The sequence below is a fragment of the Cherax quadricarinatus genome, chromosome 84, assembly GCF_038502225.1.
Source record: "Cherax quadricarinatus isolate ZL_2023a chromosome 84, ASM3850222v1, whole genome shotgun sequence".
Classification (NCBI taxonomy): domain Eukaryota; kingdom Metazoa; phylum Arthropoda; class Malacostraca; order Decapoda; family Parastacidae; genus Cherax; species Cherax quadricarinatus.
The window spans coordinates 9,411,391-9,436,488 of NC_091375.1; the positions used below are offsets into that span (position 1 = coordinate 9,411,391).

Genomic DNA, 25,098 nt, shown 5'->3' on the forward strand with positions numbered 1-25,098 from the left:
ACTGGAAGACTTGCCCAACACTAGAAATCCTCACCTGGAAAACTACATTACTGACACCGGATTTTGAACTGAGAAAGAATAATAGATGTTATGTACTAAAATATATAGAGAGGTTCTGGTCTAGGACCCGGACCCGGGTTGATGACCTCTGGACACTAGTACATGTATGTATGTTTACAATTGTCGCAGATGGTGAAATACTGGAGATATCCTGAAAAGGACCCCAATGGAAATAAGTCACTCTGTCTGACTTTTTTGGGTTATCCTAGGTTCTCTACACATATGCTGCTATGTATGATAATTCTATGTAACTGTATTTGTGTATACCTGAATAAACTTACTTACTTAATCCTCATGACCCTACTGGTGTCTCCCAGCTCAGGTTACACAAGTTACACATGCGTGTCATACACAATAGAGTAGCAGCACACTTATCTCCAATATTCACTTCCATAACCATGAACTTAATAAAAGGCGTAACAGTGACAAGTTATTATAGGACCCTTAACGAGATGAAGTCGTCATTTGTACAATGTTTCGCCCATGATAAAGCCCACTCGTGAGTGAAATGTACCAATTAAGCCCACTCTTCACTGCCCTTAAAAACACACAATAGAAAATATGGAAAGTCTAAGATGGTATTAAATACGAATGTTAACATTTGTCCAGGGCAATTGGTGTCAATTGCTGGCTGGACAAATACTGTAAGGAAAATGCGGTAACATTCATTGACAACTGGGACCTCTTCTATGGCAGAAATGACATGTATGCTAGGGATGGGGTTCACTTATCTAGGTGTGGGGTGGTAGCACTGGCAACTGCAGTGGAGGGAGCAGTTAGGACTTTAAACTAGGAATAGTTAGTGGTATGGGTTTTGGCAAGAAAACAGTGAAGTCCCAGTGTAGTAATATTACGAGTTCTAGGGGAACTAGTAATAATAAGAACGAGATAGATATTGAAAAGCCAGGGACCTTGGGTGATAAGGACAGTAATAGGTTTAGTAGAAAAATAGAAATGAGCAGGAAGGGTAAAGAGAAAGGAGAGTCTTTCAATGTTTATTATGCTAATTGCCGTAGTGCTAGGAATAAGATGGACGAGTTGAGATTAGTTGCTAGTGTAGGTAACATTGATGTATTTGCCTTAACTGAGACGTGGTTTAATTCAAAAAGTCGGGACATGCCTGCGGAATGTCATATTCAGGGTTTTAAATTGTTCCAAGAAGATAGAAGTATTGGGAGGGGGGGTGGGGTGGCATTGTATGTCCAAGATCGCTTGAACTGTTGCATAAAAACGGGTATTAAGTCTGAAGTAACACATACAGAGTCTGTTTGGATAGAATTTTCAGAGGGGCATGAAAAACTGATTTTAGGAGTGATATACCGTCCCCCAAACTTAGATAGGGACCAAGGGAAACTACTATGGGAGGAAATTGTTAAGGCCACAAGGCACGATAATGTAGTAATTCTAGGAGACTTTAACTTCAGTCATGTTGATTGGAATTTCTTGACTGGGAATTTAGAATCATACGACTTCTTAGAAGTATTTCAGGATTGTTTTTTGAAGCAGTTTGTGACAGAACCTACAAGGGGAAATAACCTGCTTGACTTAGTTATGGCAAACAATGAATCCCTTGTTAATAATTTAGAAATTTCAGAGGAACTGGGTGCTAGCGACCACAAATCAATTACATTTAGCATTGAATGGAAGTACGATAGTAGCGATAACTCAGTAACAGTCCCAGATTTTCGCTTAGCAGATTACGATGGGCTTAGAGAACACTGATCATCTGTTGACTGGGGTAACGAAGAGAGCTATCAATATGACAGTTTTCTGAACACTATACATGCTGCTCAAAGAGCGTTTATCCCATATAAAGAAATTAGATCAAATAGAAATGACCCAAAATGGATGAATAATAGGCTCAAATATCTACTAGGGCATAAGAAAGGAATTTATAGGCGTATCAAAAGAGGTGAGGGTCATCTTATGAATCAGTATATTGACATTAAGAGGGACATTAAAAAGGGGATAAGAAAAGCTAAAAGGGACTATGAAATTAAAGTTGCTAGGGATTCTAAAACTAACCCAAAAAGTTTTTTCCAGGTCTATAGAACAAAAGTTAGAGATAAGATAGGTCCCCTTAAAAATAACTATGGGCACCTTACTGACAAAGAGAATGAAATGTGCTTGATTTTAAATAATTATTTTCTCTCAGTTTTTACACAGGAAGACACTAACAATATTCCAGTAATTAATTTTTACAGTGGGCTAGAAGATAAATTATGTAACATCACAGTCACTAGCGAGATGGTTGTGAAGCAGATAGACAGACTGAAGCAAAATAAGTCGCCGGGTCCTGATGAGGTTTTTTCAAGGGTTCTTAAGGAATGCAAAATGGAACTCTGTGAACCATTAACTAATATTTTTAATTTATCTCTTCAAACAGGTGTAGTGTCTGATATGTGGAAGATGGCTAATGTAACTCCTATTTTTAAAACAGGGGACAAGTCGTTACCGTCAAATTACCGCCCAATAAGCCTGACCTCAATTGTAGGCAAATTACTAGAGTCAATTATAGCCGAGATTATAAGAAGCCATCTCGATAAGCATAGCTTGATTAATGATACTCAGCATGGATTCACAAGAGGCCGGTCTTGTCTAACTAATTTATTAACTTTCTTCAGTAAAGCTTTTGAGGCTGTTGACCACAATAAAGAATTTGATATTATTTACTTAGATTTTAGTAAGGCTTTTGATAGAGTTCCGCACCATAGACTGTTAAAGAAAGTGGCAGCTCATGGCATTGGGGGAAAAGTGCTCTCGTGGATCAAGTCATGGCTCACTGACAGGAAGCAGAGAGTGTCCATAAATGGGGTTAAATCCGAGTGGGGATCTGTAACAAGTGGCGTTCCACAGGGATCAGTCTTGGGCCCCTTGTTGTTTATAATATATATCAATGATCTTGATGAGGGAATTACTAGTGATATGAGCAAATTCGCCGATGACACAAAGATAGGTAGGATAATTGATTCAAACGTAGATGTTAGGGAACTTCAGGAGGATTTAAACTATTCTTGGTCAGAAAAGTGGCAGATGCAGTTCAATGTAGATAAATGCAAGGTTCTGAAGCTTGGGAGTGCCCATAACCCTAGTACTTATAAATTAAATGATGTAGAACTTAGCCATACAGATTGCGAAAAGGACTTGGGGGTTATGGTGAGCAGCAACCTTAAACCAAGACAGCAATGCCTAAGCGTACGTAATAAGGCAAATAGATTACTGGGATTTATATCAAGAAGTGTAAGCAACAGAAATCCAGAGGTCATACTGCAGCTTTATACATCATTAGTAAGGCCTCACCTAGATTATGCAGCTCAGTTCTGGTCTCCGTATTACAAAATGGACATAAATTCGTTAGAAAACATTCAGCGTAAGATGACTAAATTAATACATAGCATCAGAAATCTTCCTTATGAAGAAAGATTGAAGACTCTTAAGTTACATTCACTTGTTAGCCGAAGAATGAGGGGAGACCTGATCGAAGTGTATAAGTGGAAGATAGGTATTAATAAAGGGGATATTAATAAGGTCTTGAGGATGTCTCTCCAAGAGAGAACCCGCAGTAATGGATTTAAATTAGATAAGTTTAGATTTAGAAAGGACATAGGAAAGTATTGGTTTGGAAATAGGGTAGTTGATGAGTGGAACAGTCTACCTAGTTGGGTTATTGAGGCTAGGACTTTGGGTAGTTTCAAATCTAGGTTGGATAAGTACATGAGTGGGAGGGGTTGGATTTGAGTGGGACTTTCACATCAGAGCTTATTTCTTGGGTGGCATTGAAAATTGGGTTGGGCAAATGTTTTGTTAGTGGGATGAATTGTAAAGGACGTGCCTAGCATGGGCCAGCAGGCCTCCTGCAGTGTTCCTCCTTTCTTATGTTCTTATTCATCTACAAATAATGTGACAGAGCTTGACAAAGCTCCTGGAGAGCGAAACGTTGCCAGAATAAAATGTCACATTAGTTGCCCTTGTGTCCTTTTACTTTACATATTGTCGGTAATTCTACCAACATTATTACAGGACTGAGGAAGCCAATGCTGGGCGAAACGTTTCCACGATAAAGATACCCAACTTGTCGGTGAATGGTTGCATAAGTGTCTCAATCTTCAACTTGTCGGTATTTATTACCAAGGTTTATACCATACCCAAGTGTCGTTCATCACCTGGAGGATGTTCCGGGGGTCAACGCCCCCACGGTCCCACGTCCATGGACACAAGATATCTGGTATAAACCTTGGTAATGGTTTAGAAAGACACGTAAGCAAACACTGACATATTTATTAGAAAACGTTTCGGTCCTGGGACCTTGATCACTTCAGAAGTGATCAAGGTCCCAGGACCGAAACGTTTTCTAATAAATATGTCATAGTGTTTGCTTACGTGTCTTTCTAAACCAACTTGTCGGTATTTATTACCAAGGTTTATACCATCAAATTCTTTATCGTGGTCAACAGCCTCAAAAGCTTTACTGAAGAAAGTTAATAAATTAGTTAGACAAGACCGGCCTCTTGTGAATCCATGCTGAGTATCATTAATCAAGCTATGCTTATCGAGATGGCTTCTTATAATCTCAGCTATAATTGACTCTAGTAATTTGCCTACAATTGAGGTCAGGCTTATTGGGCGGTAATTTGACGGTAACGACTTGTCCCCTGTTTTAAAAATAGGAATTACATTAGCCATCTTCCACATATCAGACACTACACCTGTTTGAAGAGATAAATTAAAAATATTAGTTAATGGTTCACAGAGTTCCATTTTGCATTCCTTAAGAACCCTTGAAAAAACCTCATCAGGACCCGGCGACTTACTTTGCTTCAGTCTGTCTATCTGCTTCACAACCATTTCACTAGTGACTCTGATGTTACATAATTTATCTTCTTCTAGCCCACTATAAAAATTAATTACTGGAATATTGTTAGTGTCTTCCTGTGTAAAAACTGAGAGAAAGTAATTATTTAAAATCGAGCACATTTCATTCTCTTTGTCAGTAAGGTGCCCATAGTTATTTTTAAGGGGACCTATCTGATATCTTAACTTTTGTCCTATAGACCTGGAAAAAACTTTTTGGTTTAGTTTTAGAATCCCTAGCAACTTTAATTTCATAGTCCCTTTTAGCTTTTCTTATCCCCTTTTTAATGTCCCTCTTAATGTCAATATACTGATTCATAAGATGACCCTCACCTTTTTTGATAAGCCTATAAATTCCTTTCTTATGCCCTAGTAGATATTTGAGCCTATTATTCATCCATTTTGGGTCATTTCTATTTGATCTAATTTCTTTATATGGGATAAACGTTCTTTGAGCAGCATGTATAGTGTTCAGAAAACTGTCATATTGATAGCTCTCTTCGTTACCCCAGTCAACAGATAAGTGTTCTCTAAGCCCATCGTAATCTGCTAAGCGAAAATCTGGGACTGTTACTGAGTTATCGCTACTATCGTACTTCCATTCAATGCTAAATGTAATTGATTTGTGGTCGCTAGCACCCAGTTCCTCTGAAATTTCTAAATTATTAACAAGGGATTCATTATTTGCCATAACTAAGTCAAGCAGGTTATTTCCCCCTTGTAGGTTCTGTCACAAACTGCTTCAAAAAACAATCCTGAACTACTTCTAAGAAGTCGTATGATTCTAAATTCCCAGTCAAGAAATTCCAATCAATATGACTAAAGTTAAAGTCTCCTAGAATTACTACATTATCGTGCCTTGTGGCCTTAATTTCCTCCCATAGTAGTCTCCCTTGGTCCCTAAGTTTGGGGGACGGTATATCACTCCTAAAATCAGTTTTTCATGCCCTTCTGAAAATTCTATCCAAACAGACTCTGTATGTGTTACTTCAGACTTAATACCCGTTTTTATGCAACAGTTCAAGCGATCTCGGACATACAATGCCACCCCACCCCCCTTCCCGATACTTCTATCTACTTGGAACAATTTAAAACCCTGAATATGACATTCTGCAGGCATGTCCCGACTTTTTGAATTAAACCACGTCTCAGTTAAGGCAAATACATCAATGTTACCTGCACTAGCAACTAATCTCAACTCGTCAATCTTATTCCTAGCACTACGGCAATTAGCATAATAAACATTGAAAGACTCTCCTTTCTCTTTACCCTTCCTGCTCATTTCTGTTTCTCTACTAAACCTATTACTGTCCTTATCACCCAAAGTCACTGGCTTTTCAATACCTACCTCGTTCTGCTTATTACTAGTTCCCCTAGAACTCGTAATATTACTACACTGGGACTTCACTGTTTTCCTGCCAAAACCCATACCACTAACTATTCCTAGTTTAAAGTCCTAACTGCTCCCTCCACTGCAGTTGCCAGTGCTACCACCCCAGACCTAAATAAGTGAACCCCATCCCTGGCATACATGTCATTTCTGCCATAGAAGAGGTCCCAGTTGTCAATGAATGTTACCGCATTTTCCTTACAGTATTTGTCCAGCCAGCAATTGACACCAATTGCCCTGGACAACCATTCATTTCCAACTCCTCTCCTTGGCAAAATACCACATATGACAGGGTTCCCACCCTTACTCCTAATTATTTCTATTGCTGACTTATACCTGCTAGTCAGGTCTTCACTCCTACGTCTGCCAACATCGTTGCCTCCAGCACTGAGACAGATAATAGGATTGCTCCCATTACCTCTCATGTCATCCAGACGGCTAACAATATCCTCCATCCCAGCTCCAGGAAAGCAAACTCTCTGTCTCCTACTCCTGTCCTTCAAGCAGAATGCCCTATCCATATACCTAACTTGGCTATCCCCAACAACAACAATATTCTTACCTTCTTTAATGTCTTTCGTTGTGACGTTCCCAGTAATCGACTCACATTCGTCGGGTAGCACTGAGAATGCATTAGATGTTTCCACAACAGTTTCCACGGCAGTCTCTTTCTTCTTCATCGTTTCTACCTTTCCATTCGTCTTCTTGATCGTCAACTTCGTTCCCTGCTGTCCAGCCACTAACCAGTTTCCCTTCTTGACCTGAGGACTCAAAACAGGACTACTACGAATCTTCTTGTTTTCCTCGGTCAGTCGCCAAATCTCCATCTTCGCCATCCTCAATTCTTCCTTAAGCTGTTGGTAAAGTTGCTCGATGGAGGGCATCTTGCTTCAATTCGTAGAGAGCGCACAAACAGGTCTTCACAGAGCTAAGTACACGTCACCACTCAAGAAGAAGAAAAGAAGAAGAAAAGAAGAAGAAAAGAAGAAGAAGCAGAAGAAGCAGAAGAAGAAGAAGCAGAAGAAGCAGAAGAAGCAGCAGAAGAAGAAGCAGCAGCATTAGCAGCAGCCGCAGCAGCAGATGTTCTTGCTGATGTTTGGTTGCTTAATGAGGCTTGAAAGCTATTCAGATAATTATTATAATCGTGGGGGAGCGTTAAACCCATAGGATTATACAGTGCCTGTGGGGGTGGGGGGAGTATTTAGGCTTAATTCAGGGAACTGGAGCACAGATCCAAATCCCTAGATCAAAAGCTCCTCACCAGCGTCAAGGAACCTCCTTTGAGGGATATATAGATAAGAACATAAGAATGGTGAAATATTTGACCAATTCTCGTCAAGAACACATACATAAGAAAGGAGGAACACTGCAACAAGACTTTTCGCTCATGCTGGGCAGGTCCCTCTCAAATCCAACCCATTTTCAATGCTACCCAAATATTAATTTTTAATAACCCATTTAACTCATGTGCAAGTCTTGCTTAAATCCAACCCCTCTCACTGCAGACTCCTCAGGTTAGGTAAGGTTTGTCAGATAACATGACAAGTGGTAGATAAGACACATAGGCAACTTTATTCCGAAACGTTTCGCCTACACAGTAGGCTTCTTCAGTCGAGTACAGAAAGTAGGCAGGAGCAGTAGAGATGTGAAGACGGTGTAATCGTCCATCACCCTTGAAGTCGTAGATTTGAGGTTGTCAGTCCCTCAGCCTGGAGAAGTTCTGTTCCAAAGTGAGGAACTAAATGAAGATCAAGCGTGTGTGTATAATGTTCGCCAAGACCGTAGTCCTGGCACGGGTCTCAATCTTGCGATGACCCGTCTCTGGCTCCCGAGGGAGAAAGGTTTCTACAATGATGCGACATATGCTGTTCAAGCACCCTTCTGGTCAGTTCAACTGGAGCATCTCATAAGCGACAACACCTATGTACTCCTAACTATGGACACTAGCAAGGAGGAGGATATGTCGTTACCACAGGTAACAGCTTGTCTGGTTCGTTGACTCCATGGTACATTAGTGTGGCCGCAGTCATCTCTGGTTCCTCTTCGGGAGGGAATATCACTCCTAGTTGCCTGCGGAGTGTCTCAGTAACTTCGCACTCCAGGAGATAGTGTGTTAGGGGCCGCTGGACAACGTGCTGACAGTACTGGCACATTTCCTCCTCAGCCTTGTCTACCATCATCTTGGCTGTGGGAAAGCCCAAAAGAAGCCGATGGATGGCGGTACACTGCGCTCTGGACCAGCTTCTATCATATGGAGGGGGTTCTCCCCGAGTCGCTGCTCGGTACCACTGTTGAGATGGGGTATCACCTAAGACCTCCCCCATAAGTTTCATGGCTCTGGCAGCCACCAGTTTGGTCTGTCGTAGGCTGATTGGGACAGTAATCCCAACATGTAGATAGTCTGTTGCTGCCTTGGCTGCATCATCTGCCGCCTCATTTTCCCGGATGCCAGCATGGCTGGGGATCCAGTTCAATGTCGATCTGTTACCCTGAACTTCTAAGGCTGTCATTATGCTCAGGATCGATGTGATGAGGTGAACAATGTCCTGTGGTTGAGGATGGGAGAGGGCATTGATTGCAGAGGTGGAATCAACATGTATGACAGGTCGGAGTCGATGTCGTAGGGCATGTGACAATGCCTGCTGAATCGCAACCAGCTCAGCTTGAAGGATCATGCAGTGGTCAGGGAGTCGCCAGCCTTGTGTGTGACCATTGTGGTACAGTCCAGCTGCTGTTCTCTTCCTGTCAGGGTCGACAGAACCATCTGTGAAATACACTGCACATGTGCCTCCCTCTGCCAGTGCCATGCTTGTCTCAGCATGATTGCTGAGGGTGTCTTGACTGTAGAGACGCTTAGAGATGGGTAGCTGCATGATGCAAACATCCGCTGGATCTGGGCGCCAGGGAGGTGGTGGATGGTACCCAGCAACAGGAAGGTCACAACTCTTCTCAAGGAGTAGTTGTATAGGCATCAGCTTCCGCCCAGCAGCACAAAACGAATGAATCCAGAAGTAGTCCGTGAAGAGTGTGGGATCTTGTGCCATGGTTGTCAATATCCGTCTCCTTAGTGGGGTACCTTGCTGCCTGTGCAGAATCGTGGCCACTTTGCAGGCGTTTATGTATCTTACTCTGTCAGCCAAGGAAGGAAGCCGGGCCTCAGATCTGAGACATACTGTGTTGGTCCAGATGGGGGCCCCAAGCATAGTTCTTATCGCCTGATTTTGTACGACCTCCACCCTTTGCCTGCTCTGCGGGAAGAGATGAGCTAACGCCGGTGCACTGTAGTCAATGAGCGAGCGTATAGCTTGTATATAGTACAAGCGAAGTACATCTTTGCTTGCCCCTGCACGGTGCCTCGTCATGGCTCTCATGGCATTGAGTCCGAGTAGAGCACATGACCTGACATACGCGGCCTGTTTCTGAAAGGTCAGCTTTTTATCAATGTAGATTCCCAAGTACAGGTAGGAGCCTGTCCACTCAAGTTCTATATCCTGAATACGTAATCTATTCACAGGATCTGGTCCCTTGAACATCATTGCAAGAGATTTCTCGGCCGAGATCTTGAGGCCTAGTTCCTTGAAAGACTGCGTAATTAGGTCCAAAGCTCTCTGAGCCTGTCGTTCTAAATTGCCTTTCCCATTCACTACGAGTGCAAGATCATCAGCATAGCTGAGGAGCTGTGTACCACTATGAAAGGGAAGGCACAAGTTCCTGCGTAAGGATGTTAAACAGGGTAGGACTGAGTACACTTCCTTGTGGCGTACCGATCAAGCGACAGTGCGGAGACTTAAATACTGTCGGAAGGAGAAGTGCAGAGTAGTAGTAGTAGTGAGAATGTAGCCACTGAGAGATCAGGTCCCTCTCAGATCCAACAGTTCTCACTTGAAAGGGTTGTCCAAGGTGTTTTCTGTACCAAGAACCCTTTCAAGTGAGAACTGTTGGATCTGAGAGGGACCTGACCTCTCAATGGCTACATTCTCACTACTACTACTACTCTGCACCTCTCCTTCCGACAGTATTTAAGTCTCTGCACTGTCACTTGATCTTCAGATAGTTCCTGACTATGGAACTGAACTGCTCCAGGCTGAGGGACTGACAACCTCAAATTCTACGACTTCAAGGGTGATGGACTGATTACATCGTCTTCACATCTCTACTGTTCCTGCCTACTTTCTGTATTCGACTGAAGAAGCCTACTGTGTAGGCGAAACGTTTCGGAATAAAGTTGCCTAACTGTTGCCTATGTGTCTTACCTACCAGTTGCACATGTGTCTAATTTATGACAAGTGTTTGCTGATGCAGGTCTTAGTCATGTGATGACCCACAGCTGGAGCTTTTGGTCGTCTGACCGAGGCCTTCCACTGCCTTACCCCTATACCCCTTTAAAATTTATGGTTATGATTTTAACCATAAACACGTTAATTTCCAATTGATAAACTCCAGCTCTGCTGGAAGGAAACCTTAGAAGCTGTTGTAGCTGATGAACCCTTAGTAGAATAACTGACGATATCCTCAGTGCTGTACTGAAGCCTCCCACCTCTGGCCGACACTACCCAAGCCTCCCACTTCAGGCCGGCGCTACCCAAGCCACCCACTTCAGGCCGGCGCTACCGAAGCCACCCACTTCAGGCCGGCGCTACCGAAGCCTCCCACTTCAGGCCGGCGCTACCGAAGCCTCCCACTTCAGGCCGGCGCTACCGAAGCCTCCCACTTCAGGCCGGCACTACCCAAGCCTCCCACTTCAGGCCGGCACTACCCAAGCCTCCCACTTCAGGCCGGCACTACCGAAGCCTCCCACTTCAGGCCGGCACTACCGAAGCCTCCCACTTCAGGCCGGCACTACCGAAGCCTCCCACTTCAGGCCGGCACTACCGAAGCCTCCCACTTCAGGCCGGCACTACCGAAGCCTCCCACTTCAGGCCGGCACTACCGAAGCCTCCCACTTCAGGCCGGCACTACCGAAGCCTCCCACTTCAGGCCGACACTACCCAAGCCTCCCACTTCAGGCCGGCACTACCGAAGCCTCCCACTTCAGGCCGGCACTACCGAAGCCTCCCACTTCAGGCCGGCACTACCGAAGCCTCCCACTTCAGGCCGGCACTACCGAAGCCTCCCACTTCAGGCCGGCACTACCGAAGCCTCCCACTTCAGGCCGACACTACCGAAGCCTCCCACTTCAGGCCGACACTACCGAAGCCTCCCACTTCAGGCCGACACTACCGAAGCCTCCCACTTCAGGCCGACACTACCGAAGCCTCCCACTTCAGGCCGACACTACCGAAGCCTCCCACTTCAGGCCGACACTACCGAAGCCTCCCACTTCAGGCCGACACTACCGAAGCCTCCCACTTCAGGCCGACACTACCGAAGCCTCCCACTTCAGGCCGACACTACCGAAGCCTCCCACTTCAGGCCGACACTACCGAAGCCTCCCACTTCAGGCCGACACTACCGAAGCCTCCCACTTCAGGCCGACACTACCGAAGCCTCCCACTTCAGGCCGACACTACCGAAGCCTCCCACTTCAGGCCGACACTACCGAAGCCTCCCACTTCAGGCCGACACTACCGAAGCCTCCCACTTCAGGCCGACACTACCGAAGCCTCCCACTTCAGGCCGACACTACCGAAGCCTCCCACTTCAGGCCGACACTACCGAAGCCTCCCACTTCAGGCCGACACTACCGAAGCCTCCCACTTCAGGCCGACACTACCGAAGCCTCCCACTTCAGGCCGACACTACCGAAGCCTCCCACTTCAGGCCGACACTACCGAAGCCTCCCACTTCAGGCCGACACTACCGAAGCCTCCCACTTCAGGCCGACACTACCGAAGCCTCCCACTTCAGGCCGACACTACCGAAGCCTCCCACTTCAGGCCGACACTACCGAAGCCTCCCACTTCAGGCCGACACTACCGAAGCCTCCCACTTCAGGCCGACACTACCGAAGCCTCCCACTTCAGGCCGACACTACCGAAGCCTCCCACTTCAGGCCGACACTACCGAAGCCTCCCACTTCAGGCCGACACTACCGAAGCCTCCCACTTCAGGCCGACACTACCGAAGCCTCCCACTTCAGGCCGACACTACCGAAGCCTCCCACTTCAGGCCGACACTACCGAAGCCTCCCACTTCAGGCCGACACTACCGAAGCCTCCCACTTCAGGCCGACACTACCGAAGCCTCCCACTTCAGGCCGACACTACCGAAGCCTCCCACTTCAGGCCGACACTACCGAAGCCTCCCACTTCAGGCCGACACTACCGAAGCCTCCCACTTCAGGCCGACACTACCGAAGCCTCCCACTTCAGGCCGATACTACCGAAGCCTCCCACTTCAGGCCGATACTACCGAAGCCTCCCACTTCAGGCCGACACTACCCAAGCCTCCCACTTCAGGCCGACACTACCCAAGCCTCCCACTTCAGGCCGACACTACCCAAGCCTCCCACTTCAGGCCGACACTACCCAAGCCTCCCACTTCAGGCCGACACTACCCAAGCCTCCCACTTCAGGCCGACACTACCCAAGCCTCCCACTTCAGGCCGACACTACCCAAGCCTCCCACTTCAGGCCGACACTACCCAAGCCTCCCACTTCAGGCCGACACTACCCAAGCCTCCCACTTCAGGCCGACACTACCCAAGCCTCCCACTTCAGGCCGACACTACCCAAGCCTCCCACTTCAGGCCGACACTACCGAAGCCTCCCACTTCAGGCCGACACTACCGAAGCCTCCCACTTCAGGCCGACACTACCGAAGCCTCCCACTTCAGGCCGACACTACCGAAGCCTCCCACTTCAGGCCGACACTACCGAAGCCTCCCACTTCAGGCCGACACTACCGAAGCCTCCCACTTCAGGCCGACACTACCGAAGCCTCCCACTTCAGGCCGACACTACCGAAGCCTCCCACTTCAGGCCGACACTACCGAAGCCTCCCACTTCAGGCCGACACTACCGAAGCCTCCCACTTCAGGCCGACACTACCGAAGCCTCCCACTTCAGGCCGACACTACCGAAGCCTCCCACTTCAGGCCGACACTACCGAAGCCTCCCACTTCAGGCCGACACTACCGAAGCCTCCCACTTCAGGCCGACACTACCGAAGCCTCCCACTTCAGGCCGACACTACCGAAGCCTCCCACTTCAGGCCGACACTACCGAAGCCTCCCACTTCAGGCCGACACTACCGAAGCCTCCCACTTCAGGCCGACACTACCGAAGCCTCCCACTTCAGGCCGACACTACCGAAGCCTCCCACTTCAGGCCGACACTACCGAAGCCTCCCACTTCAGGCCGACACTACCGAAGCCTCCCACTTCAGGCCGACACTACCGAAGCCTCCCACTTCAGGCCGACACTACCGAAGCCTCCCACTTCAGGCCGACACTACCGAAGCCTCCCACTTCAGGCCGACACTACCGAAGCCTCCCACTTCAGGCCGACACTACCGAAGCCTCCCACTTCAGGCCGACACTACCGAAGCCTCCCACTTCAGGCCGACACTACCGAAGCCTCCCACTTCAGGCCGACACTACCGAAGCCTCCCACTTCAGGCCGACACTACCGAAGCCTCCCACTTCAGGCCGACACTACCGAAGCCTCCCACTTCAGGCCGACACTACCGAAGCCTCCCACTTCAGGCCGACACTACCGAAGCCTCCCACTTCAGGCCGACACTACCGAAGCCTCCCACTTCAGGCCGACACTACCGAAGCCTCCCACTTCAGGCCGACACTACCGAAGCCTCCCACTTCAGGCCGACACTACCGAAGCCTCCCACTTCAGGCCGACACTACCGAAGCCTCCCACTTCAGGCTGACACTATCGAAGCCTCCCACTTCAGGCTGACACTATCGAAGCCTCCCACTTCAGGCTGACACTACCGAAGCCTCCCACTTCAGGCTGACACTACCGAAGAATCCCACTTCAGGCTGACACTACCGAAGCCTCCCACTTCAGGCTGACACTATCGAAGCCTCCCACTTCAGGCTGACACTACCGAAGCCTCCCACTTCAGGCTGACACTACCGAAGCCTCCCACTTCAGGCTGACACGAAGTGTTTTTCATTTGTACATTTCAATCACATTTCCATTAATTCTACATCTTACCAAAGAGTGTACGTTCAGAGCCTTCAGTCTATTTTCCAAGTAAAAATCTGTAATACGTAGAATCAACTTTACTATTATTCTGTGTACATTTTGCAGCGCATTAATGTTCCGTCTGTAATAAGGAGACCAGAACCGAGCAACATTATTTAAATGAGGGCTAACCAAAGAGATACAAAGTGGAAGTATAACCTTAGCACTTCTATTTATACTTCTTGATATAAAGCCTAGAATTATAAGAGATTTATGACTAGCACTCGTGCACTCTCGTCTTGGCTTTAAATTTTTACTAACCAGTACTACTAAATCTTTGTCACATTCACTTTCACTAAACTTTACATTGTTTAACTTTTAAGTATCACACTTATTTCCTTTACCTAAGATTACAACGTTATACTTGTCTACAATGAAGTGTATCTACCACTTCTCCGACCACAACATCAACCCATCCACGTCATCTTTAAGCCTTCTAGTATCCATGCCAGAAATTATTTGACGGCCTATTTTAGCGTCATAGGCAAACTTACTATCAATGCAATAGTTTGACAACTTGTGAACAAGTTCATACTTTTAGAATCATATTTACATACACCATTGTGACGTCTGACTTCTTGTTTTTTGAGGGGGGGGGGGAGGGAGGTATTAATCTTTAAGACGTCAGGAGTTACCAACCAAGGTAGGGGTCTTAATGACCCTCGTGTTGTCGACTGGTTTAAACTCACATTAAGCAACCAAGGAATGGGAAGGATTTGAACCCACGACAAGACAGTGCTAAAACTAGGAGGCCGGTGCGCTAGCCACTGAACCATGCTAGCCTGTTAAGTCGGATTCAACTAGATACATTTTTATGCACCATTAAATGATTTGCATGGGCCCCACTGAGACCACAATGTAGGTTTTCACAGACGGCTCTCACATCAGCATGACTGTGGCAAGCTCAAGTACTTTCAAAGCAGTTATCAAACAACAATAAAATTGTAGTATGATTGTAAACAATAACACCGAACAGGTTTGGTTCTAACCCAAGACGAGCCGGTCTAACATGATTCCCCTTAAGAGGTGCATTTCTATACACCTAGGAAGGTCAGCATGGGCCCCAATGTTGACAAATGACTGTTGCTTGATAACGTGAGAGACCACCAAAGTGACTAGAATGCAACTACTTTTCTCTGTGGTTACATGGCATACCTTTACCAATGTTATACCTTTGATGAATTTCAAGAGTCCTTCTACTTCCGGAGCCCGGCTATGGGCCAGGCTCGTGTGGTGCTAGCCTTATCAACCAGGCTGTTGCTGGCCGCTACCTCACTTAACCATCACATCCTGGTTGCTCTGGCACTTGATGAAGATACTTGTCCAGTTTTCTCTTGAAGACTTCTACATTTGTTTCAGCAGTGTTTTTGATATCTTCTGGTAGGATGCTGAATAATCTGGGGTCACGAATGTTGATACAGTGTTCCCTTATTCTGCTCACGCATCCCTGCTTTTCAGTGGGTTTACTTTGCAACTGCTCCCCATATCTCTCGCTCCAGTATGTTGCTATGACATTGTCCACATTTGGGACCAGGCATAAACGTGTAGAAATACAAGTTTGTCTTGCTATCACGTTAACAATAACCAATGTCTGGAAAAATCAGAAAACCACATTTCTCAACAAGACACCCATCCTTCCATGAAGGCTCAAGACAGAAAAAAACAACGTCGATGAGCAAGATGCAGTGTAAGAAACCCAGTTACTGCAGTCAACTTTGAAAAGCCTTTAAACCCATTTTGCTTTGTTTAAGATATCTCAGTGATGAATTAGACACATGTGCAACATCTGGGTATCTTGTAGACACTTCGCCATCCAGTGGCTTTATCAATACAATACATGGACATAATAGAAATATATATAGAAAACACGTTTCGTCACTGGATGGCGAAACGTCTACAAATAAAGATGCCCAGATACTGCATGTGTTCTTAATTCATCATCTTGTCGGCAGTCAATACCACTGATATACATATCTCAATGTACTGAATACACCTTACGAGATGAACATCAAAATGGTATACAATACCGACAAGTTGTTAGGTAAGACACATATGCAACAGTTAGACAACTTTATTCCGAAACGTTTCGCCTACACAGTAGGCTTCTTCAGTCGAATACAGAAAGTAGGCAGGAACAGTAGAGATGTGAAGACGATGTAATCAGTCCATCATCCATGAAGTAGTAGAATTTGAGGTTGTCAGTCCCTCGGCCTGGAGAAGTTCAGTTCCATAGTCAGGAACTATCTCAGATAGTTCCTGACTATGGAACTGAACTTCTCCAGGCCGAGGGACTAACAACCTCAAATTCTACGACTTCAAGGGTGATGGACTGATTACATCGTCTTCACATCTCTACTGTTCCTGCCTACTTTCTGTATTCGACTGAAGAAGCCTACTGTGTAGGCGAAACGTTTCGGAATAAAGTTGTCTAACTGTTGCATATGTGTCTTACCTCACACCTTACGAGGCCTGGTCACGGACCGGGCCGCGGGGGCGTTGACCCCCGAAGCCCCCTCCCGGTAAACTCCAGGTATTTACATACCAAAACGTGGTGTAATTATAGGCTTTTTCCTACGTGCACTTTGAATCTACAGCAGTGAGATCATTGAAGAAAACTGCTCTTTTATTGAACAAGTATTTTCTAAACTTGACTATCCTCGTCACTTTATTAGTGACTGCAGACGACGGGCATTAGACGTCTTTAACACACCCAGAGAAGACACTGCCGAGAAGAGATGCTTAGTCCTCCCCACCAACTCCATTACCAAACACGTTTCCAACATCTCCAAAACCTCATTCCAAGTATCTACTTCCACATCCACCACCATCAAGGACATTACCAGTGATAGACAAGACAAGCTTCAATCCTCTGCAGGGGTATACACAATCCTTTGTAATGACTGCAGCAAATTATACGTCGGCGAAACATCCAGAGACCTCCAAACACGTACTTCAGAACACCAGTACCCAGGCAGAACTGACGATCCAAGGAATGCCTGTGTTTCAACACCGAAATTCACAACCATTTAATCAACTACAGAGACGCAAGACTTATCGCCAGAGAAGACAACACTCAATACCGAAGAATCCTGGAATCATCACTTATCTGTATATCCAACAACTTCAAGCAGAACAACGGCTTCTATAACATAGCTGAACCCCAAGCTAAGAAACTTCTTCATCGCTATCCCACACAGGAACATACGAATCGAGGAACACTGCAGAAGATCCACTCATGTACTTATCCAATCTCTTTTAAAAGCTACCCAGGTTTTTAGACTTCTTCACTCTACTCCGAAAATTGTCACGTGCCTTTCTCCACCTGACCCAACATACTCATTCTATATATAGCCACGTATGTTTCACCCAGGTAGATCTGTTTGTGACTTGATAAAAGCCCACTACATGGGCGAAACGTTGTCAATAAAAGATCACATACTGCTTAAGTGTTTATATTTCCATACTCCAGGTACCTCTGCTTTTCACTGTAGGTATGTCGCACCAACTACTATGTACCCTGTACGCCTCTTCTTGCAAGGGGTGTTTTCAAAGTGCAGATAAGAAAAAAGTGCTTCCAGGATTTTGTACGTCTTATTCGTCTACACTTGTACAATTTGTGGGATTGCATGATCCTACCTGGAGGGCATTCCAGGGATCAACGCCCCCGCTGCCCGGTGCATGATCAGGCCTCCAGGTGGATCAGGGCCTGATCAGCGAGGCCGTTACTGCTGGCCGCACGTAACAACTAGAATTAAAATTAACACGGATGGTGAATTATTATTATAATCAATGGGAAGCGCTAAACCCGTAGGATTATTCAGCGCCTGGGAGGGATGTGGAAGGCATTCAGGCTTAATTCGGGGAACTGGAGCACAGATCCAATTCCCTAAATCAAGAGCCCCTCACCAACATCAAGGAACCTTCCCTGAGGGGCACGGATGGTGAAAATTCACTGTATATTCTTCAGATCTGCAATTTCACCTGTCTTAATAGGAGAGCTTAGTGAACAAACAATAAGTCTGAAGACTAACGGGTAACTTGTGATTAAAAGATTTTCTAACTAGTACCTTTGATGGGTCAGGCTTATCTGGTTAACCATGGGGAAGGGGGGGTCTGAAGCCTATTTACATGCTAGTTCTTCCTCTCTAGAAAGAGAACAATTTACAAAGAGCATCATAACTGCCTAGGCACTTCTGTTTTGAAAGTTCCTGTTATTCAGCCTAACAGTTTCCTTGCAGGTGTCATGATAGCTAATACTATTGTGGTAGTTGGACTTGCGATCGTCTGGCAACGTTCCTAACACTCCTCCAACTCTACTCTGTTGAAAATGGTATAAAATGCCGGCAAATTTATGGAAGACATGTGCAACAGTTGTGCATCTTTATTATCAAAACTTTTTCATGTACACAGTAGACTTCTTCAGTCAAATACAGAGGCAAACTGTATTTTGACTGAAGAAGCCTAATATGCAGGTGTAACGTTTCAACAAAGATACGCACATGTTGCACATGTCTCACTCATCATCTGTTAAGTGGTTTGACTGTTTTGTAATATTCTAGTGTTTATTTCTTCAGTATTTCCTAATGGAAATAAATCTTTGACTTTTTTTTTTTTTGCTATCTTAGGCAATTTACACATACGTTACTAGGTATGAAATACTTCTGTGGATCTGTAACTAAACTTACTAATGGATTAGCTGCAAGTTGCAAGAGCCGTGACGGAGAAGAAAAGACGAGAAAGAAATATGTAATGTGATGTTGAAAGGAATATTAAAGGGAGAGAGAGAGAGAGACAGACAGACAGAGACAGAGAGAGACAGAGAGACAGACAGAGACAGAGAGAGACAGAGAGACAGAGAGAGAGACAGAGAGAGAGACAGAGAGAGAGACAGAGAGACAGAGACAGACAGAGACAGAGACAGAGACAGAGACAGAGAGAGAGAGAGAGAGGACCGTGTAAATAAAAAAAAACTACAAGCATTAGGAGTCGCGGTCTCTGTATTATGCCTCCTCAGTGATTACCTTCAAGGTAGATCTCTAATAGTTGTCTCACTGGGACAGTCAACAAGACACTACTGGTGCAAGTGTTACAAAGGCAAGTGTGCTTGAACTATTGTTATGGAAATGTCTACTTCAGTGATCTTCGAATCATCCCAGAATCCCATGCGTATGCAGACGACTATGCTCTGACATTTACTTATCTAAGAGGAAATGCCAGCTGTAGTTACACCAATCACCAGTTCCCCGCTTTATCAGCCTGGGGAAAACGATGTCAGGTTATATTTGTTCCTGAGAAAACACACATGATGATCTTCTCTAGACACCATGCTGGAGCAGTGGTAAGAATAAATGGGAGTGTTGGTACCCGGGAATGAAGTTGATAGCCTAGGGGTGAAATTCGACAACAATCTATGAAGAACCATGTAGTAAATCTTGCAAGGTGGCTATGAAGCTAAAAACACTTAGACGCTTCTTGCATCTGTTAGACAGTACAGGCGGGTAAAGGGTGTTAGTGTTAGGTTTCCATGAAATAACATCAATATGCTCTTTAACTCTCAACTTCCCAGACCAATCATTAACTCTAAATACATTCTCGTGGAGAATGGAGTGGATTTCGGGGGTAAACCCCCCGCGACCCGGTCCCATACCAGGCCCTCCCCGGGTGCCGACTTGATCGACCAGGCTTAGTGCCAGCCGAACGCAGTCCAACGTATGCACCACAGCCCAGCTGATCAGAAACTGACTTGGGGAAACTTACCAAGTTGCCTCTAGAAGACAGCCAGGGTTCTCTTACCCGGATACCTGGAGTAGCTTCGGGAAATCACTCTCCTGGTTCCAGACCAGCTTGCTGCCATGATCGATCAAGCTGTTAATACCCGACGCCAGCGTGTTGACAATAAGTGTAATAAGTGCACACTTAATGTATCTGCCCATCGCGTCCCCTGCTTTCATTCGGAGTGACTTCTTAGAGTAGAGATTTGGGACCAATCCCTCTAGAATTTCCCAGGTGTGGATTATATATCTTCCTCGCCTACGTTCCAAGGTTTACATTTCAAAGGACTTCAAAGCTTTCCCAGCAGTTCAGATATCTGACTGAAGTTATACGAGCAGTGAAGGTTCTACGCACGTTTTCCAGTCCTGTAATTGTACCTACCTTGAAGAAGGTCGTTGGTAACTATACAGCAGTCTGCGATAACATTTATATATTATATATATAATATATATATATATATATATATATATATATATATATATATATATATATATATATATATATATATATATATATATATATATATATATACATATATACATACATATACATACATACACATAAATCGTGCCGAATAAGTAAAACTGGTTAATTAGCAACAACTGGAAGAGCTCGATCGATAGCGCACTCAGCTCACACACTGAGGTCCGAAGATCGAATCCCCGGTACGGCTGGAAAACATTAGGACGTGTTTCTCTAAGACACCTGCTGTCCATGTTCACCCATCAGTATAACGGGTATCTGGGTGTTAGTGGACTGGTGCGGGTTGCATCCTGGGACAAAATTGACTTAATTTGCCCGAAATGCTCAGCATAACAAGGGGCTTTCTATATAGTAGTATGTCATTGATGTCAGCTATGATCTGTGTACCTTGTACATATAGAAATAAAGATATATTATTTTATTAAAATAAAGTCCTTTCTAAAATTTTCCCTTCTACATTTAAAGATATATTCTTCATTTATGTTAATATAAAAAAAATGATTTTACACCAAAAGAACCTAAGGAAACTTATCTAATGTTATTATAACAAGCACAATTTAATTTAGCCTAATCCAACTAAATATATTTTATATAGGTTTACAATAATGTAATAATAAACAATGAAATATAAATATTTTTTTTTGGTTAGGTTCAGAATGATTTTGCGAAATTATTGCATACACAAATTTTCGCTTGCCCTATTCGGCAACAGGACAAGCACCCACATGAGCATTTTCTTTTATCGCCTCATTTCATGAGCAGAAGAAAAAATCGTATTATTAACCATGAGCGTTATCAACACAAAGTCGGGATGTCATCAAACCGTTTATCACTGACGTCCGTTAAATTCTCTCCTCCCGGGATGCGAGCCACACCAATTGTCTAACACCCAGGTGCCACCTACTTACTGTTAGGGATACAGGGGCAACAGGTTGCCATGTAAAAGAAACATGGCAATCTTGGCCAAACGTATTATCTTCCTTTAACCATTGTAAAAAATGCAGCATTTCATTTTATCCCCTGACGCAACAACTGCTCATCTTTATTGCTGACTGAATAAAGATACCCAACCGCTGCACATGCGAGTCTCTTCAACTCGTCATTGCATATCATTTTCAACATGTTCCCTGGTGTGTAACGCCAATCCACATCCTTTATCTGTATTAGTACGTTTTATATGGTACCTTTTACCTGTAGACGATTCCAAGGGTCAACTTCCTGCGGCTCGGTCCCAAACATTCAGCAGGCATGTCCTAACTCTCCAAATTCAACCAGTCTCTTGTTGCAACAATATCCGCTTACTCTGCGATGTCTAAACTTAAGGCATTTCTTGCACTCTGGCTACTAGTATATCTTATCCATTTTTTTGATGACTTATTTACATATAGACCAGTTTTTAAAATTACTATCATATTGTATTGTTGGCTGTTACTAACGTTCTCGCTAATTTGTTGAAAATCTATTCAAATATTTTAATTATTATTTCTTTTGTTTATAGTTTACAACTCTTACCTTCTTTCCCCCATTCACACGTAATATTCTACATTTATATTATTTTAAAATCGATGTCTTATTTTGTGCCCTAAAAGTTGTGTGCCTTCAAGAACATTGTAATATTTTTTTGATATGTAACTAAGGTCTAAATATAGACTTGCTTTTAACCCCGCGCCCCTGAACTACACTGCTTCTGATGTGTAATCCAGTTTGTTGCATCACTACTCATGCATTAAAGTCGATTACATCGACTTAGGCCGAGGGTAAATTAGACACGTGTGCAATTCCTGGGTATCTTTATTGAGGAAACGTTTCGCCACACAGTGGCTTCATCAGTCCATACATAGGAGAAACTTGAAGAACAGGAGGAGAATGAGGTAATCAGTCCCTCAACCTTGAGTCGATGTGGTCAGTCCACCAATCTTGATGGACTGACCACATCGACTCAATGTGGCGAAACGTTTCCTCAATAAAGATACCCAGGAGTTGCACATGTGTCTAATTTATCAGCGTGTCGGTTCTCTGAATCATTCATCTACAATTAGGCTGAGGGACTGATTACCTCAAACTCTTGATCTTCACCATTCTCCTTTGGACTAACTGATGAAGCCACTGTGTGGAGAAATGTTTCCTCAATAAAGATACCCAAGTGTTGCAAATGTGTCTAGTTTATCAAGTTGTCGGTTCTCTGAACCATTTACGTATATGCATTGAAGTCGCCGAGGTGGTGCAATCAAGCCCAAAACTGGCCGCTATATTCTGATTAATGTTATTAATGTTATTTATTACAATCATGCCTGAAGACGGAAAATTAAATACCACGTGTTGCCACTGTCGTGGCTATCAGTGTCCACCGCTATATAAATTTAAGTGGAAAAAAAAAATCAGTAAACGGTATTTAAGACAATAACGACTACTGTAAAATTGAGAGGGGGGGGGGGTATTCATAAATCCCCGGGTTACCATCTGGAAAAGACCCGGGCCGGGACAAGACCGGCGAACCTACCACAGTACAGGTATTCATAAATGAAATTGTGTTCATCGATTTACTATTTGGTCAACTATTATGGGCAGGCTGATAAAATGGTAATTCAAAGCTAAGGACCTACCGCATGTTTTTCAAATATTATTTATGTTATCTATTGCTTCCATCTCACGATGCCATCTGAAATAACTTATTCGAGATATGCTGCGTTATTTAAAAAAAAAAACATTATACAACTACAAAAATTACATCTTGGTATTCAAGGGCGGATTTCATTAATGTAAATCACCCTACAGTTAACCGTCAAAAACAAATAGGTATCTTACATCTGTCAATATATAGGGACACAAGAACACTTCTACAGGCCTACTGGCCTTGCTAGGCAGAGTAAGGATACCCAAATGTTATACAAGTGTCTCATCTATTAAAATAATGAATTCAAGATGGACGTTTAGATTTAGAAATGACATAGGAAAGTATTGGTTTGGAAATAGATTAGTTGATGAGTGGAACAGTCTGCCTAGTAGGGTCACTAAAGCTAAAATTTTGGCAGCATTAAAAATGGGTTGGGCACATATTTTTGTTGGAGGGTTTGAGAAATACCTACCTATTATGGGCCAATAGGCCTGCTGCCTTGTTTCTCCTTCATGTTCTTGTGTCAAATTCTCAAACACCCACTCACCCACACCTACTCATGTACTCGTCCAACCTATATTTAAAGCTACCCAAAGTTCTTGCCTCAATGACGCTACCTGCGGGCTGTTCCACTCGACCACATCCTAGTTCTCGTTGGTAACCTAGTTCTTACTTAGATTTTGTGTTACATAGTATACCAATATTTTTTTCACATTGATCTTGAGGGGGCACGTGTACTCACCTAGCTGTGGTTGCAGGGGTCGATTCACAGCTCCTGGCCCCGTGTATTACGGATATATAAAAAGCACACTATGTCTACTTAACCTAGCTAGGACAACCTGATCAAGTCAAACGATGCTAAGTGAAGCTTATTAACGGTCCCTGACCTATTAGTGATAAGTTATGGCTGTGTACAGTGACAGGTGTCAGTGCCGGGTGTCACTGCCACGGGAAGTGACAATCTGTAACAGCATCTGAATATTCTCAATATAAGAAGATTCATTGATATGGTAATGGAGGAACAGTGACGCAGGTAGAGAGGTATTTATAATTGTGTAGAGTGAGGAGGAGGAGGAATGGAAAGTGAGGAAATTGGAGGGGGGTACAAGAGGAGAAGTTAAGGGAGGAAATAGGAGGATGGGAAGGGAAGGGAGAGAAAGGGATGGGAAGCAAGGAAGAGAAGAGCAAGGGATACCAAAGCAAGGGATACCAGAGCAAGGGACACCAGAGCAAGTGATACCAGAGCAAGGGACACCAGAGCAAGTGATACCAGAGCAAGTGATACCAGAGCAAGTAATACCAGAGCAAGGGACACCAGAGCAAGTGATACCAGAGCAAGGGACACCAGAGCAAGTGATACCAGAGCAAGGGACACCAGAGCAAGTGATACCAGAGCAAGGGACACCAGAGCAAGTGATACCAGAGCAAGGGACACCAGAGCAAGTGATACCAGAGCAAGTGATACCAGAGCAAGGGACACCAGAGCAAGGGAGACCAGAGCAAGGGACACCAGAGCAAGGGACACCAGAGCAAGGGACACCAGAGCAAGGGACACCAGAGCAAGGGGCACCAGAGCAAGGGGCACCAGAGCAAGGGGCACCAGAGCAAGGGACACCAGAGCAAGGGACACCAGAGCAAGGGGCACCAGAGCAAGGGGCACCAGAGCAAGGGACACCAGAGCAAGGGACACCAGAGCAAGGGACACCAGAGCAAGGCAGAGAATAAGGGAGAGTAAATCAAGGAAGAGGAGAACAAGGGGGAGTAAAGCAAGGAAGAGGAGGGTA

The 25,098-nt window shown here is 44.7% G+C and overlaps 1 protein-coding gene across 7 annotated transcripts in view; it reads right to left on the reverse strand.

The window, feature by feature from the left end:
• The window catches only part of sigmar (Tumor necrosis factor alpha-induced protein 8-like protein sigmar), a 220,724-nt gene that overhangs the window by 195,033 nt on the left and 593 nt on the right, over window positions 1-25,098 (reverse strand). The window lies entirely within an intron of this gene.